The sequence below is a fragment of the Plectropomus leopardus genome, chromosome 1 (assembly GCF_026936395.1).
Source record: "Plectropomus leopardus strain MGB_pleo_1.0 chromosome 1, ASM2693639v1, whole genome shotgun sequence".
NCBI classification, from domain to species: Eukaryota; Metazoa; Chordata; class Actinopteri; order Perciformes; family Serranidae; genus Plectropomus; species Plectropomus leopardus.
Window position 1 is genome coordinate 21,074,792 of NC_142176.1, and position 17,886 is coordinate 21,092,677.

General features: G+C 39.1%; 1 protein-coding gene across 3 annotated transcripts in view; it reads right to left on the bottom strand.

Annotated features, from left to right (window-relative positions):
• Positions 1–17,886, bottom strand: part of galnt18b (UDP-N-acetyl-alpha-D-galactosamine:polypeptide N-acetylgalactosaminyltransferase 18b) — a 105,185-nt gene that overhangs the window by 20,550 nt on the left and 66,749 nt on the right. The gene's annotated exons all lie outside the window — the stretch shown is intronic.

Below are 17,886 nucleotides of genomic sequence, written 5' to 3' on the forward strand. Positions count from 1 at the left end.
GTTTTGTTTTTTGTTTGTCTTTAAAGTCATATTATGGTAATTTTGTGTGTCTCTGTGGTCATTTTGTGTCTCTTTGGGGTAATTTTGTGTCTTTTTTGGTCCTTTTGTGTCACTTTGCAGTCATGTTTTGTGTCTTTGTAGTTATTTCGTATCTCTTTGTAGTCATTTAAAGGCTCTTACTAGTCAGTGCATGTCAGTGAAGGCTAAGGGGCCCCCCGGGGCCTATGCACGGTGGGCTTGTCCACATAATTAGCCTTTTCCATACTTTCCTCCATTCATTTCAAATCAATATGTAATCAAGCATTAAATGTGTTTGCTATGGTTATTTGTGTAATTCTTTGATGTATTTATTATTAACAGCCCTGATTACCCACATCAGTTCTGAACATTTAAACTAATTTTGTCATCTTTTGATTAACATTCATACATCAAAAAGGAAGTGGCTTTCTGAGTTACAAAAACTTTGCAGAGAACTATACGAGAATCAAAGCTCGGAGGGAAATGAATTAGGAAATGAATTAAGCCATACAATGCTGCTGATTAGGATCTGGAGAATCTGAATGGTATCGCAAAAGCAATTCAAAGACTCAGCAAAAGCAATGAAGATGTGCTTTCCTGTTTACATGCTCACATTTGTATGTATCATCAAAGAGGATGTCACCACCAGAGCCGGTGGAGGATCCTCAGAAACCACTTAAATGTGCTGTGCTTAACATTAGTGCAGGACAGCTGGCATTTCAGTATGAATAAGGTTGAAATAATCACGCTGTGCTGTTATGTGAGGATCGAATAGTGCAGCTGACATCGTTCTTGTGTTTAAGTAAAATGTGTCACTTACATAAAATAAATGGTGCCTTTTTGGAGCATTGTGAGCATCATTATAGAAGATTTGACATAAGCTGTGGATATGACTGGGACACTAACAATAGCACTCTCTCTCTGTGATCACTGAGCTGGCTGTCGAGCAGATGTGGCCATGACCTGTTGTGTTGTCACTAAGAGCTGCCTGTTCAGTCTTTTTTTATTAACTATTTTTTAGATTGAAAACACTGAATTCAAAGGGTGTTTTTCAATTTATTTTACCACAGTAAACTTGGACCCTGTCGGAGGTCCCACAACATGAATACATAGCTGGTAATTAGCTGAGCATCATGTACATATTGATTGTACATGCTATGTATTTACACACATACACACACCTATTCAAGGGGCTTTGTTGTTAACAAGGCTGAACATGTGCAGTATTTCCACAGTGAGATTTCTCTGGGTGGGCTATTGATCAAAACCAGTCAATGTTACAACTCAGACTATAAAGCTGAACAAGGAACATCTTGTATGATTTATTTCCCTGGGTTGAAGATGGACAAGGAAGGAACTGATCTTGTAATTTCAGTCTGAGTAGATATTCTGAAAGTAGTGCTGAATTTAAGGCTGTGATATCTGAATTCCTGGTACAAACTGGTTAGTTGGGGCAGCTGCTGTGGTGTCTTGGCGTCATGCTAAAACTTCAGATTACTGACTGATTTTCATGTGCAGTTTCCAAAAGCAGATCAGTGAAATCATTTTATCAGGGTAAAATGTGCTGCAGCTTTGCCTACAAAGATACCCAAGTCCAGACAAGCTAATATAGAGATCAGCACACTGATCCAATCACATAATTCCTAGTATATATAGTAGGAAACCCTAGTTGCTACAGTTGATATTGATGATGTAATTTAACCAATGATTGTGATGTGTGAACTGGATATTAGGGTATTTTTCTATGCAAAAAAGCCAAAAACACTGCTGACTAAAGCTTGTGAGGATTTGCTGCTTTCGTTTTTATATTATCACAAACTGAATATCTCGGAAGTTTTTGACTATTTGTCAAACACTTTACAATAATATCAATAAGTCTACAGCCATGCTAGCGGCTCTGTAAGGCTCCTATCTGAGAGAGGCACAGTGTTGCTTTGAGCTAAATGTTAACATTGGCATGCTAACATGTTGTTTAGCAGGTATGCTAATGTTAGCATGCAAACCTTTGCTAATTGGCTCTAAACACACAGTACAGCAGGGATCTGGTCATTCAGGACAAGATGAAATTCGTCATTTTTGTTTGTTGTTGTCATTTAGCTGAAAACCACAAGTGAACCTCATGGTGGCACAAAAGAAAAACCCACAGGACCACCAGAGTCATTAAGATTCATCTTCTGGGCACCATGCATATCTGACCAAAATTGTATGCTATTTCATCCAACAGCTTTTGAGATATTAAAGTCTGGATCAAAGTGGTGGAACGATTTATATTGCCCTTCTTAGAGTGATGCTGCCATCTTGGATAAAAATCAACAAATTAATTGTCAACAAAAATAATGACTTGCAGTCTTATCCCTCTGAAACCTACTGAGAGCGAGACTTTGAAGAATTGCTCAAGCTGAAAAATGTGAAGTGAAACACTGATTGCTGCTGTGGAAAAATTATTAGATAGTCACGTCATCATGTACAGTAATAGTAACTGTGTTAATGTATGATTCATCCATGGTCACGGTTAGGTACTTTCACTGAGTCCTTCACTGTCTGCATGTGAGAAGAGCGAGTGAAGGTTAATATGTTTTAAGACGAAGACCTTGTAGATGTTTATACTCCAATGTTAAATGGATCGGTATGACATATGAAATACACTACGTGAGGCTGAATCCTTGCTCTATTACTTTTGATTTTGGTATTTCTCTGTCCATGCCCATGTGCAAAACCTTCTGAATCAGATTTGTGTTGTCACTAAACTTATACTTATATTCAGGTAAGAACAACTGAGGCTCATTGAGTTCATCTCATCAAATTGAAGAATGACAAAGAGTACAAGTTTCTCCCACATGCATTGCCTGGGCCCAGCCCTTCGAATCTGACCACTGAGTTGACTGATTCATCTGGCATTGTCACATAAAACAGTGGTTTCTTTGTCGACGATCCATCAGTCCATTGAGCATTGCAGGGAGACTTACACCTCTTGCTAACTGGACCCAATGCAAAAAGGGAACAAGCAAACATCATATTGATTCAGTGTTTCCCACTCAAGATGTCCTCGCTTGGTCTCTGCATACGCAAGTTAGGATAGATCACTTGTAAACAGCTCATCCTGGCTTTATTTTGGCAACGCTTTGCACACCTCTGCCCATATCCAGAACAACAGCAAGCTGTTGTTGAGGCTCGCTTAGTGAATGTGGTTGTCGCTTCCAGTAAATGGTAAAAGGACTTGCACTTGTGTTGCGCCTTTCTAATCTTCCTACCGATCATGCGGCACAGTGTATCTGGAAGTTTGTTCACGCTCCGTTTGTGTTTGCTTGCTCACTGTGGGTTTAAAAGAGGTGTTACAATTAGTCAATCAATGCTAAGGGTGGGACTAATGCTTTTTTCAAGCTGTTATCAAGTCTTGTGCTGAAACCAAAGAGTAGCTATAACAACAATGACCACTTGACAAGACAGACACTGCTACCAAGACTTCTAAATCGACGTCTTCTCATTAATGCCGAACATCGTAGTTTGCATTACTGGCAAAATCAGTATGTTGGCATGGCTACAAATCAGTGCCAACTTAAAATGAAACTAGATTCTGGACGGATAAGTGCATCTTGATTTGTTAGGAAAATCAAAACCCCCTCTATCACAGAAAATAATAAGAGTGGAGGCAATGTCACACTGAAGATAGAAAACGCAGTGTGACGAGTTGACAATTTTGTCTGTTTATCAGGCAAAAACATTGGGACAACTCCGCCATCACGTTTTAAAAGCCACAGTCAATTACAGCTTGTATGCAACCTCGGCACCCAAGTATAATTCTGCCTCCATTCTTCAGTGTCAACTTTCCTTTCTGACAATGAAACAAATGCCTCCAAATTTTTTGCCTGCGTGACGCCCCCCTACCGCTAACCACTAATTGCGTGCTGCCTTTTTTCCAAAATTAATCACAAGAAATGGGTCATTACTGTCAACATAGAAGTCCGACTCTTCCATTACTATGGAGGGCTGTGTTATTATTCCATTCAAAATACGACTTATTCATACAGTTGGATATTCCTAATAGTGCACTCCCCTCGCAACCGCCATGTAATTTGCATGCATGACTCATACAATCTGTCTTCCAGTGCACGGCTCAGGAGCGAACGAAACAAAAAAAACACTTTGCTCCAAGATGGTGGCATGATCTTGGAGGAAAGACTTCACCTCCATCCTGTCAAAAAGTTGTAAAACTTGGTCTGTGTCATTTAGGGATGGTATCATACTTCACCCACACTGAGGTACAAACAAATCCAATCACCACTCCTCTACTTTTGGTCTACTTTGTGTTATTAAAAGTCAGGTCCTCACTCCACCTACTCTCCCTGACTCCACAGAACAATCTCCGTCAGGACAGCACAACCACTCCCTTCCGTTGTAAACTTAAAAACTCATCTCCTCAAGAAATGCCTCACGTCCCGCTGCTTCCACTCGTATCACACCCCCTTTTGTGCCACATCCTCCTGCAAATATGCTCCTGTCTTAATCTGATCTTGCTGTTCTAACTCTAATTTCTTTCTGTAGAACTTTTCTGGCAGACAAGAGGTGTTGCATTACAGCAGGGTTTGCTCAAATCTATTATCACGGCACCATCAGCCTGAGCCTAAGCTAATTTTTACTGCTGCCCTCATCATAATTCGCTTTGGATAAGAGCAAGAGCTAAATACCTTTAATGTAAATGTAATGCGAGTGGAAGTGCTTTATTCATTTCTCTGCCTGCACTGATGCCAGTTACCAAGCAGAGCGTCTCGTGGCTTAAAGTGGATTTTGATGGCAGTTCACAAAATCTTTGAGGACATAAGGCATAATAATGATGCAGTTTTATAGCGCAGCAATATGTCAAATGAAATTATAGAAAATACACTCCCAAGCTTAGTGATTAGATTGTAAGTCTACTTAATAATTTCATGAACTTTTTGCAACCTCTCGTACAGTTCGCTGCCTTAAAGTACTCCACACAAAATCTATCTTTAGAGCGTTGGGCGCTTACCCCCTGCAGGCTAGAAAGGCGGCTGTAACATGTTTGTGTTTCTTCTTCTTCACTAACAGGGGCTGCTTCAAGTTGTGTCAGATACAACGAATTCCAAAATTTTCACAGCCAAAAAAAGGATCAAGGGGAACATAACATGTCTCAAACCACTCCTACAGCATGAAACATTGCTCTGCTGCTCATTTATGTTCTCAGCATTGTTATAAACCAAAAGCTTCTCTGGTACTGTTTCCCTCCTCAAGTTCTGTGGCAGTGTTTTTACACATTTTACATGAATATTACCCAATTGTCACAATACTCATATTATCATATCATAGCTTAGCAACCGTAACTAGGCACAGCAGGTGTGTGAATCTTTGGGTTTCTCTACATGTTGAAGAATTGTGCAGGTGGCTGTAGTAAGATCTTGGTCACTACAGACCAGGACAGTTTCTGTTCCACTGCTCCACTGTGTGTGAGACATTGTTTGGAAGCCTACCCATACCCAGGGAGTCACTGGGCTTGTGCTGATTTGCGATCAAATCATTCATTGAGGATTGAAGGGATGATGTTTTTGGATTTGTTTTAAGTGATTTTATTTACCTTACAAACAGAGCTAAGATGTTATAAAGGTAATCTCTAGAATCTACACCCTCATTGACACTGCCACCATTGGTAAAGCACTGACCATGGCACACAACCCACACCACCCCCTCAACCTATGCTTCATCCTCTTCCTCTCTGGCTGCAGATAAAGACAACCACTCTGCATAAAAAAATGCTTTTGAAGTTTCTGAAGACACTTGAAAGTAAGATCATAGAGGATAGAACAGGGTGAAAATGATTAATATGTAGTAGTATGTTGAATAAAGTACATTTTCAAGTGGTTTAAAACAGCAAAGTAAGCTGAAAACCAACCCAAAATGGTAGTGTTAATAGCTAGCTCCCTAATGCTGATGAAATCTGCAAGTGACAGTCATCATTTCAGCTGACAAGCTGATTGCCTTCTGTTAATGTCTTTGTAAAATCAAAGGCGCATTGTTTTAAAGTAAAGAAGAATAAATAATAAAAATAAACTGCATATTGCTGAATGCAGGAATGTTAAGTTTGACAGGCTTAACAACACTGATTAGGGGTATGGAGCACAATACATTTTTTTACCCATAATTTCAATTATATTAAGAAGATATGCCATTATTACCTTGGGATATTTTTGCCCCAAATCAAACCCAAATATTATCAAGTTACAATGATTCCCTCTGTATTTACCACAAACTATTCCAATTATTACCTGCTCACTACATGATATTATCTCATTATTTACATGTTATTACAGAGCTATACAGTGCTCCTCTCACAAATGCATTCTTGAAAAGTGTCTTGCAGTCCCTATATGAAAATGTATGTATGAGAGGTACAGTATACATTAGTTTCCAGTCCCTCTGTGACAGCGCACTATGGGATGCTGCACTTCAGTCAGGCTGGTAAACACACTCGAGACACCAGAGGATTAAAAAAAGACGATATGGTCTTGTTTCCAGCTGGGCGAAGTGAGATCTGGATAACCATGAGTTCATGCATCAGTCATGCCATGAGTCATCACTGCAGGCTGGGGGTCGGGATATGATGAGGTAGGGAGCATTTTCGACATTGTGCCGCTTAATAAAAGCTGACAGATATTTGAATACTACTAGATATAAGGATGTGGTAGAAGCACAACATATTTTTCTGAATAGATTTTTTATTGTAGGATAACACAAGTAAAAGAAGAAAACAAGGTTTTGTTTTTCTATCAATCTGCTCAGTCACTCCATCTAAAACCAGGTCAATATTTTGGGGTGTGAAACAGTATACTGTAAACAGAGATCAAATACAAAATGGCTTCAAATTGGAGGATAAAAAATGAATGCATAGATGACCAGAACCTCTTTTAGTATAAAGGATGAGTTGCTATAATGATAGTAGCATCCTGATATGGGAATCAACACCTTGTTGATGACAGGTGTCAAACTTGAAAAGAAATGCAACTGAAGAGAAAACATGTCTGTGACCTCCTGACAGGATGAGAAGACGCTCAGGAACTTTTTGCACTACATATTCCTGTGATTTATGCTGCTTTAGGAGGTTCCTTTCTTCATTTCATACCTGTCTGTGTATCTGAAGCTATCTGCTTTCATCTCCCTGCACCACCTCTTCTGTCCCCCCTAGAAGCCCCGACTGACTTTAAAAAAAACACCCTAATATTTCCCACTGCATTCATTTCACATTTCCTCAGTATTTGGTGATGATAAAACCCTTCACATCAAAGCAAAGACTTACTTTTAAGGTAAAGCTGAGCTTCCTCTTTTGCTGCCCAGAGCACAGAGTCGAAGCAGTGCAGACAATTGGCATGGAGTTTCCGCTGTATGTGTATCAACTCACTCTGTCTGCTGCCTGAAAAGGAGTGCATTTCCCATCCTCTCCACAGAAACGCTGAACCATTACAGACAATCCTAAATCAACTTGTAGAGGAAGAAAGACTTAATACTTCCCCACCACTGTCCTTCAGCCTCCGGAAACACACAGTTAGGATGGCACAGATTTACAAAAGTGATGTACTTCTAGCATAAAGGAAGTGCTTCCACAATTTTACATACTGGTCTCATGTTTGGATAAGAGCTGTAAAAACACTGTGTCCAAGAAAATTACAATAATCATCAGACGATAAGCCTAACTTAACTTTTAACTAACAAAAAACAACTGACTTATTCATCTCATATCGTGCCTAACTGAAGTGGATCATAACACGAACGGTGTATGAAACACAATATGAATCAATATGTAGATGCTGTGGTTCAGAATAAAACCAAACTTTGCTATGGATGCCAGTTTTGAGCCATAACAAGGGAGGTTGTTGTGTGTGTTATTTATTAAAAACAATAAAAAGAATATTAAAAAAGGGGTGTTCTGGGCACATCCAACTGGTAGGAGGCCCCGGGGCAGACCCACAACACGCTGGAGAGATTACATATCTCGTATGGCCTGGGAACGACTAGGGGTCCCCCAGGAGGAGCTGGAAAGTGTTGCTGGGTAGAGGGACAGCTGAAATGCTTTGCTCCGCCTGTTGCCCCTGTGACCTGGCCTCAAATAAGCGGAAGAAAATGGATGGATGGAAAAGACTATGTAAGGCTTGTTTTTAGCCAAGATGATTTCTGAAACACTTGCAGATCCTACCAGCAGGTTAAGAGGAGTGAGGAGTCTGCAGTCAGTGGGGGTATAAAAGAGTCAATAAAACAGGTTTTTTAACAATAATGAATCACTGCAACCACGAGGAGTCCTTATGCATACAGTCATAAATAAGTACACAAAAAATGTGGCTAACTGGTAGTTTGTAAGATTAGTGGCAGACAGACGCACGCACCCACACACACAACCAAATGAATGATTGATTGATGAATTAAAATCAACATGTATATCTTAGTCTTAAATGTACAGTAAACCTAAACAGAGTGTACATAGAGATACTGTTTTATACACACAACCACTCTATGCACTTAAACCCATAGAATATTTATTGCAGACAATATTCTCTTTACAGTCCCACGCACTCTTGCCCTTTTTTGTGACACTATTGACCCACAGACTGTATATGTTGTATGTTGGCTGTTTATTTATATAGCATATTCCCCTTCATGTTTGTACAAAGTAGATATTTTGTTTGCTTATTCCTGTCTAGCGTTGTTGTCCTTGTGTTAGCTGTATGTCTGCATATGCATCGTCTCCATTTTGTTCTGTGTGTGAGCACATTAAGAGCCATTCCAGTGACATCCCATCAATGACTCAACAAACATGGACAAGAAAAGGCAGATCCTCAGTGGAGCTGAAAATATTTGACATACAATATGAGAACTAATACTTAACGTCCTGTTTTTTTAACTATACATTTGGACTGTAGACAATGTGACAACAGCATTATATGTTCTGTCTACTACATTGTGACGTGGGGAGAAAATAATTCTACAGGCTTTATTATACTACGAGAAGTACGCGGCGAGCATCCCTCACACTCACTATGGTCATTAATTAAACCACAGAGATAAACAGTCATTCAACTGCAAAATAAGTTGTGAAAGCCACTAACTCACTGATGCAGCCTGTGCTTCAACTGAGAACTATCTTCTTCCTTGATGTAATTATTTTCACAACTCACTGCTGTTCTCCAGTGCTGCCAGCACCCCTTTTCCAGCACCAGGTGCCAAATATTGTGATCTGTCACATTTAAATACTTTTTACTGAGCAGTTATGTACTCGAGACATGTTTTTAAAAGCCTTAAAGACATCACTTAACAAAAAGATAAGTCCAGCAGTCTTGTAGTTTCCATATCTGAAGAAGACCTTAGCAACTAACCCCATCTGGACCCCTAAACTAGAGCCAAAACAAGTTATTGATGAGCTGAGTGAAAATGAAATGGTAACAGTTTTCAAATTTAATTGTTTTGTCATTTTTTTCAATCAAAAATTCTAAAAATTCACTTCCAGTTTCTTAAACTTGAAGATACACTGGTGAACTTTGTCTTTGTCTGATTGTAAACTGACAATTTGGGCTTTGGGGGTTTGATCTGTTGGATGGACAAAGAAAAAAGAAAAACTGAAGATGTCACAAGAACTTGCAAAAGGCCTTTTTCGCTGTTATTTGACATTTTATAGAACGAGGTACTTACTTGTTAAACAAGAAAATAATCAGCAGATTAATGAAAAATGAAAATAATTAATAGTTGCAGCCCTACAATAAACTCATTTAGAAATGTTATTCAGTTCTTCTTGTATATATCACTTTAGTTCAACAGAAAACAGTTAAACAATCAACGCGTTTGCCCTAAATTTGGTGTAGATAATCATGGTTCCACATGACTCTCCATGACTGTAGAGCTTTTAAAATAATTGTCTCAATGCCGTAGGCAACAAGCAACATTTGGGTGGAGGCCCCCGAGACAGAAAACCAAGACCAATTAAACCAAAACTATTTACTTGGCGTGATACCTCTAGGACCAAGTGAGAAGATTTTTTTTTTTTTCCCTAATTTGACGAACTAACCTCAATCCTAAAAAATCCCTGCGCTGACTGTTAAAGTGGCATGGGAAATGAAGCCAGGCTGCCAGTGTTGAGGGTAAATTCTACATGCCCGTCTACCACAACCACCATCCTTTTTTATTTTCACTGACCCTCACTTGGCTCTGAACGTTGCCCTTGAACATAAATCGCTAATGAAGAATAAATGCATTTAAATACAATTTGTAGGAGACAGGGCTGCAGTAATCCATGCAGACAGCCATGTGGAGAGTCATAGCTTTGAATTATTAATGTACCACTTACCAGCACATCCCATCTAACTAGAAACATGGAGTTTTCTAGGAGGGAAGAGATGCCGATGAGCTTCTTGATTTGCTGTTTGTGCTATCTAATTATCCAGGGAGTGTTATTTTCAGCTAACTAGCTTTATTCATGTTGTGTTCTTATTTCTACATCATATCTTTAAAACTCTGACTGTTGCTGCACTCCTTTTTAAGTATAAGCAACCAGAGTTTCACAAGCTACATAATTCAGAATTTAAAATCATTCATATCAACCGCCCCCCCCCCCCAAAAAAAATCTCTAGGGCTGTCCTGAATACCATTTTTAGAGCTTCAAAGCTCAGCGATAACGACCCACGAATATCTGAAGCTCCAACAGGATGCGACGGGACCCAGGGTGGGTATTCATATAGACTAATGAAACTGACTAATGAAACCGACTCAACTTTGGTAGGACTTAGTCCTGCTGCGTTTGTGAGAAAGAGTAACAGACAGGTGGAAGAGAAGATGGAAGGTGGACTATTGGGTGCAGTGTTTGAAAAAAGTTATTAATAACTCAAAACACTGCAGGCTTAGTTGCATCACTAGATGCAAAGCAACACTTCACTTGCCAAGTAGTGGATAACTGCCCCCAATTCATCTCACCTGTTCCTTTTCCTTTTCGAACAACCAATTTAACTGCTTGAAGAGGGGGTTAATGACTGCACAGAGGACACTGTTCTAAATCGGGTCTGACACTTGCCACCTGCTTTCAATTTCCTCAACCAGTATACTAGTGAAAAATCAAAACAAAAACCCTGAAATTCTCTCAGATTTATATTTCAAGATAGGATATTTTACATTTATATCTACTGGTTCAAAGCCTAAAACTACACAGAGGAGTCGTTTCTCTCCAAATATGCTGCTGTGATTGCTGCAGACTGATTCTATCTCCAGAACAAACACTATAAAGAATTTAATTCTGCGGTCTTAATGACAAGTGTCTCTTGGCATGTCTGTACTGGGAAAATCCCGCCAGTTGCAGCCACTTGAGATTCACTTATTACCAAAAAAAATAAGAAGCCTGCAGTCTGAACACCAGCGAGCACTGTGAGGACAAAATATCTTTTGACGAGGGACTCGATTTATTTTTCAATCCAAGCTGCTTCCTTCTACCTCGCAATTGTTATCATCAGCACAAAGGAGTGTGAATCTGTGACAAACATTCAAACAGGTTGGTATATTAGACATAACTTGCTGCACACCGGATAACACCTTCTGGGGTGAAACATTTCACGCTCTTATCAAGCAACTTCTCTAACATTCAGTAGGACCTTATACATAAGACCATAAGATGTTTTTTCAATAAAGCATTTATGAAAACACTCGTTTTCAAAGAGTCCAATTTGTAGCTAATTTTCTAGCTCTGTAAGCTTTGCTGAGTGTGCGGGCTGTCTGCAAGATGTTTATCTGAGGTGATGAATATGTAAATCACGGCATATCCACTTTCATATCACAATTCATAAAATATGATTGTATGCAGGGTAGAATGAACCCATGAACAATACGTTATCGGAGGGAGATGACTAAAGGAAGATTGCCCACAGATATTTATGAATTCAGACACACTGGACAAAAAGCCCTGAAAGAAGTATGAAAATGAAATAGGGGTTAATACTGCACAAAGCCCACCCTACACCCAAAACCTGAGGCAGCAGGTTTGCCGTCTACCAGATCTGTCAAATCTGATCCGTCCTCTCCATGGGGATCTATGTTTGAGCTTTAGTATTCACTCTGTGCTACTGAGTCTCCCATCCAGAGCAAAGGGGGCTTGAAAAACTACCACAGCTCATCTACTCTGCTGCAGTCGCACTGTGTTCACCCTCATCGAGTCCTCCGATATCACTCCCCTCCTGCCCAGGGCAACAAGACCGTAAAGGAAACCGCAATCCCTCTTTACTCTTCTTTTCCTCCATTTCTCAGGCTGGTCATAACTTTTCACCACAATGGTGAAATTGTTTCCCAAGGCCAGTTAGAACAGCTGAGCTCTCAACATCAGTTCCATCTTTTCAACTAATAAATCAACTCAAGAACTTCCTTATGCCTATAGGGTTTTAAAGAAACCCCAAATTCGCTGGTATAGTGTAATATATAACAGTACTAGAGAATATAATAGAATTAAAATAAACCAGAGTCATAATTTGATGTAGTACAATTGTTAAAATCTGTATTGTATAATATCTAGATATATTTAGGTAATTTTTATCTCACCTCAAAAATGTTTATATGACAGATATATTCATGTTGGTCATACTGTAACAATAGCTTTGTCTATAGTAGGGATGTCAACAGTTGACCATTTATCATTCAAACTGCAGAGAATATTTTTGACCAGTTATACAAGTCGGGCAATAGGCTGATTTTGCTAGTCTTCAGTTAACTGCACTGTGCACCACCGTGGTCACGTAGGACCAAGACAGCTAGCGACGCTGCTCATTCGGCGGACACCCTCCTGTCTCCCACCAGGTCTCCCTGGTGTGTATGCGGCTTAATTTTGAATAGTAAAACCCTTTCAGAATTGTTGACCATCTTATCACTGTTAGCTCTGTTACCACTGTTAGCAGCATCAGCACGGCTGGTGGTGCTAACACAGTAAAGTATGTTAAAAGGGTTTTGTGGTCAAAATGAAGCTACGTATGTCACTGAGGCAATGGAGCGCTAGATTGAAAGGAAATGCTCTTTTCTATTTAATGTTTTTGTTTTTTTTGTCTTCAATATCAACCGGTTACTGGTGCTGGTAGCTTAGTGGTGTACAAGCTGTACAAAGGCAATGTCCTTAAAAAGGAGAAAGGTCATGGCTGCAGTGGCTGCATGTTCGCTCCGTGCTCGTAGCCCTTTGCTGCATGTCATCCCCGCTATCTCCTCCTTTAAAACGTATATTCTGTCCTGTCCTTCTTTTCATTACATTATAGGAAATATTGCGGCAATATTACAGTTGTCCTGCTTACTGTGAACCATTGTCAGGATTTAACTGTAGTTCAGATAGCATTACTATCTATGCTGATATACTGCATGAGGCTGTGGCATTTCTTATGATTATACTAGAGGGCTACATTACCATTCACATTACCTCTGTTGGACAAAAGACTTTCTCATTGATTGTCCTGTTGGTCTGAGATTACGCAGCGGGATTCAATAGATTTTCAGCAGCACAGGGTTCATGAAACTCAATCAGCGCTTTTTACAATTATAGATGGAGCCATTATGGTGCAACCTTTGGTGTTTGTCCTGTACGATCACACAAAAACCTTGAATCGTATGAGAATTTCAACTAGCAGAAAAAGCCAGAACAGAATATTTTAATTCAGCTTTATGACCATGTTCATGTAGATATAAAATCAGCAACAGACAGTTTCATCAGTACTTTTTTATTGTGACTGTTGATACTGAGTGAACATAGTCATGTCCTCTATTTTAGTTTCATTCACTTGAAATGTGAGACAAAGTAGACTGAAGGATTTGGGTGAAGTTGCATCAGATTTTAGATGCTTTGACATAGTATCTGCCTCTATCGAGTTGAGGATATGTTGACCTGTAACCTTAGTATAATGTGATTTTTTTGTTGTTGTTTTTAATTGTATCTAACTGTTGCATATGTGACTGTTGCTTTCTTGGACAGGGTACTGGTTTTTACTCTCAATTAGGCTTTTCCTGGTTAAATACATCTTAAAAAAAAATTAATAAAGATGCTAAATTTAAGTGAGCCTGTTCTCAAGAGCTAACACTGATTCATTTTGCCTAATTTAGATATTTAAATGTTCTACACAGTGATCTACCAGTGCTGTGAATCTGAGCTAGTAAATATGTTTTTTATGTATGCTTTCAATCACACTTATATGCCTACCTCATACATACATAACACTTAAATCACATTATTAAGGTGCAGCAGATAGAATTTACTTGTTCAGAGCAACAAATCATCAACTTTTAAAATGTGGAATTGTTATTTAATTGGTCGTCGATCACAGCGTAAGCTGCCATGGTCTGATTAATGTCATTACTTTGTAATTTCGAATATTAAAGAAGAATAATGTGCCACTATGAGGACCTGCGCGTATGTGATATCTGTGCTGTTCACCTTGCTACTTAAAAACCTCATACAAATAATAATACACCTTGTTTATATTGAATACAGACAACATTCTGAAAATGAGGGTGAAATCTAATGTGTAAGTCATTATTATGACAGTAATTGTGTTTCATTGCCACTTCCATAAATACTGCACGCAGAGCTTGTCTCATAATTGTTTTTCATAGCCCTCAATGATCCTCATTTCTAAACACAACCTCCCTGGCACTGGTTGAGAGTGATGATGTCTGCTTTGGTGATTTTGTGATACATTGTTCCATGCTGGCTTCATTGGCACAACACCCGGTATTCACAGGTGTTTTAGGGAATCATTTGTTTTATAATTCTGTTTCAGGGTCCTGTCCAATTTTGTGTCTGTTCAACTGTGCAGTTTGACTTAAAGGATCGCTCAACAAAAACTATACCTTAGGTTTTCTCCACATCCATCTTAAAAAAAACCCCAAATAAATCAACAACTTGTGACTTGAAGCTCAAACAGATGGCCGGGACCATAACTCTGCGTTGTGTTTTATAGTGGACAAGGGCCGTGCTTCCCAGGATTATCTTTCAGAAATTTATTGCCACAGATGGCATCATCATATATTCCCATGCCCTCACAAGGTCTCTTTTGGATAAATGCTCAGGACTACAACAAGAAGTAAAGCTAGATGTGAAATCATGGATATATTAGGAGACATGGATACAGCATGCGCAGCTGGGTCCCGTTCGCTCCTATGAAAGCTGCTCAGTTGCGCATGAAGCCAAAAAAGCCAAAAAAGCTCTACTTCTGCAGAATGGAATGACCTGGATGACTGGCACTACTTCCAAATCATTGTAACCATAGAGCAAGCACACTAGAGACTTTTGCCATTCAAACCCCCTACTTCTGGTTTAGTGCTCAATCTTAAATAGGGACAAAATGATTTAATCTTGCAGTTCTTCTGGACTTACCAAATGTTATCAGTTCAAAAGGATTCAATCCTGACATTAAAACAAGCCATTTCCTGGGGGTGTGATGCTAAAAAATATTTCCACTAATTCAGTGTTCTATTCTAATTCATGTTTTTCCCAATGTAAATTTGTGGTAAAAAAAAAAAGCTTTTTTGGGCCCAATGGCATCATGTGATGGACCTAGAAGTTGTAATTTCATGTTTGGCCACAACGAAAACTGGCTTCAAAGTCTGGTGCACTCCCTGGAGGCCTAAGAGCAACACATTTGCTCTACTCTGCACACAAATCTGGAAACTGATCTATGTCTCACGCTCCTGTAGCCATTACTGCAATATGGCTACTAAACTGTAAACATGGCTGATGAAATTGAAAAAATAACACTGATATTCCAATTTAGATGAAGCCTTAGCTATTAATTTTACCCTAACAAGTCATTTATCACATCAAAATATGACACAGGAGAAGAGCATAAGCTGCATGATTTTGCTTATTTGCGTCAAAATAGGATTTTCCCAAAGTTTTCCACCAGTGGCAGACTTGCTGGACCATGTGAACACAGCCTCACTCTTTCATTCTTCAACTACCTTCTTGGAAAGTTCGGTGTTACCATTTGCGCATATCAAAAAAACAACGCACTGAGCTGACAATAAACAGGCAAGAGGCTGTGTCTCAAAAAAATGCAGTAAAAATCCAGTTGAGATGTATATTTCGAATTCGCTGTATTCATGTCTAAACAATGCTCCTAAAACCTGATAATATCTGCATTCCCACTTGTCTCAATCAATCTCAGTCATCTCAAATGTTTCATTCGGAATGAGCCCTAATACAGAAAATCCACTCATTTACATGACTCCTATCAAATTTAGAATATTTTCATATAACTTTCAGAATAATAGTGAAAAATTAGCGTGCATTAGGGCTGGCTTTAAAATAACATCCCGATATTTTAAGGCTATACAACGATACACATGTATCTCAATACGTTTAAATGTCCTTTAAAGTAATGCTAACTACAAAAACACAATATTACACCACTGTTATAATTAAAGAAATCAGAGTGGGATCTGTGGTGCTTTGATTTTGAAAGACCTGGCTCTTCTTAGGCCGGATGTGTCGATGTTTTTGCTGTGCACTTGAAGCTTCAGGTTAACATTTGGATGTTAGAGTTAGAAGACAATTAAACAGATACCCAGGCACCTTTAACTGTGAGTATTCATTCACTGTGAGCCATCAACAAACAGTTCATATATTACTAATACTAGTTTGCACTGGTAATCTGTCGTCACAAAATGTGACTAAATAGTCGTGACTGGAGCTCTGCAAACACAAACACAAACACATGCCTCACCTGCTCACATTGCCTACTTATTAATTTAGACGCCATTGCAGCGCCATTAAATGTGATGATTTATTCTCTGTAGCGCTGAACCTAACGATTTTTTTTAATCACTCGATTAATATAACAACGAATTTACTGAAAATAACATTTTTAAAAACTTGTCATACACTGCAGGGCATTATTCCCCAACAAAAAATAGGTAATCTGGTAATCTGTGTTTGACAGTCTGATATAAAATCTCTCCACAATAAAATTAATGCAAGAGCCTGTTCCACTCAAGTAAAAGGAATGTAGTGCAATCTACATTTAGCAATCCAACAGCAAAATAAATAAAACAATGCAAAATTAAAATCACTGAACAAAACAGTTACTCTTTGTTACAGTAACAAACCTCAAATCTAACAGTCAACTGCAGTATAAAGTGGTACAGAGTCAATAAACGCGAGCATCACGCGTAAAAAAACGGCGAGCCACCGTTTCTCTAGACATCTCTAGGAAAGTGTATGAATTCTGCATTCATAAATATTAATTCCCATGAAAAATATAGGAACAGCACTTCATGAAGCATTGGAAAAAAATAACACTGGAACATTGTGTTAATGTGTACCCTTCAAAATAAAAGTCTGTCTTTAATCACAGGATTTTTACCATAATGCCTTGTTTATAATCTAAGGCAACAACATAAACACCACTTCAGATGCACATAAGGATTTGAAGAACACAGATTCATAAAACAAATGAAAAATTTCTGTCATTATGCCTAATCAGAATTATAATTATATACATCATGATGGAAATATTCAGCTTCCATTTTGTGACCTAATGTGAACAGAGAGCAGCGGTTCATTTCACCCTTACACAACCCAGGACATCTCTTTCAAGCTGCAGCCAAAGCCTGTAGCTGCTGGCCTGGTTCGAGTATGTCTCTGAGGATCCGTCAGCAGCCAGTCTGTTTGCTGCCAGGTGGTCTGGAGGCATGACCAATACGCTGCAGACAGACAGACAGGCAGACAGACCCTGCTGGGGCTCTATGGGACTGCTAATCTGGGGCCAAGCCAGGGTCCTCCAGTATTGTAGCTCTCAGCTCAGAGTGTCACCCTCTGTTTCAAAAGCATTACTGAACTCTAAACTACATTAACCTCCAGGCAAGGGC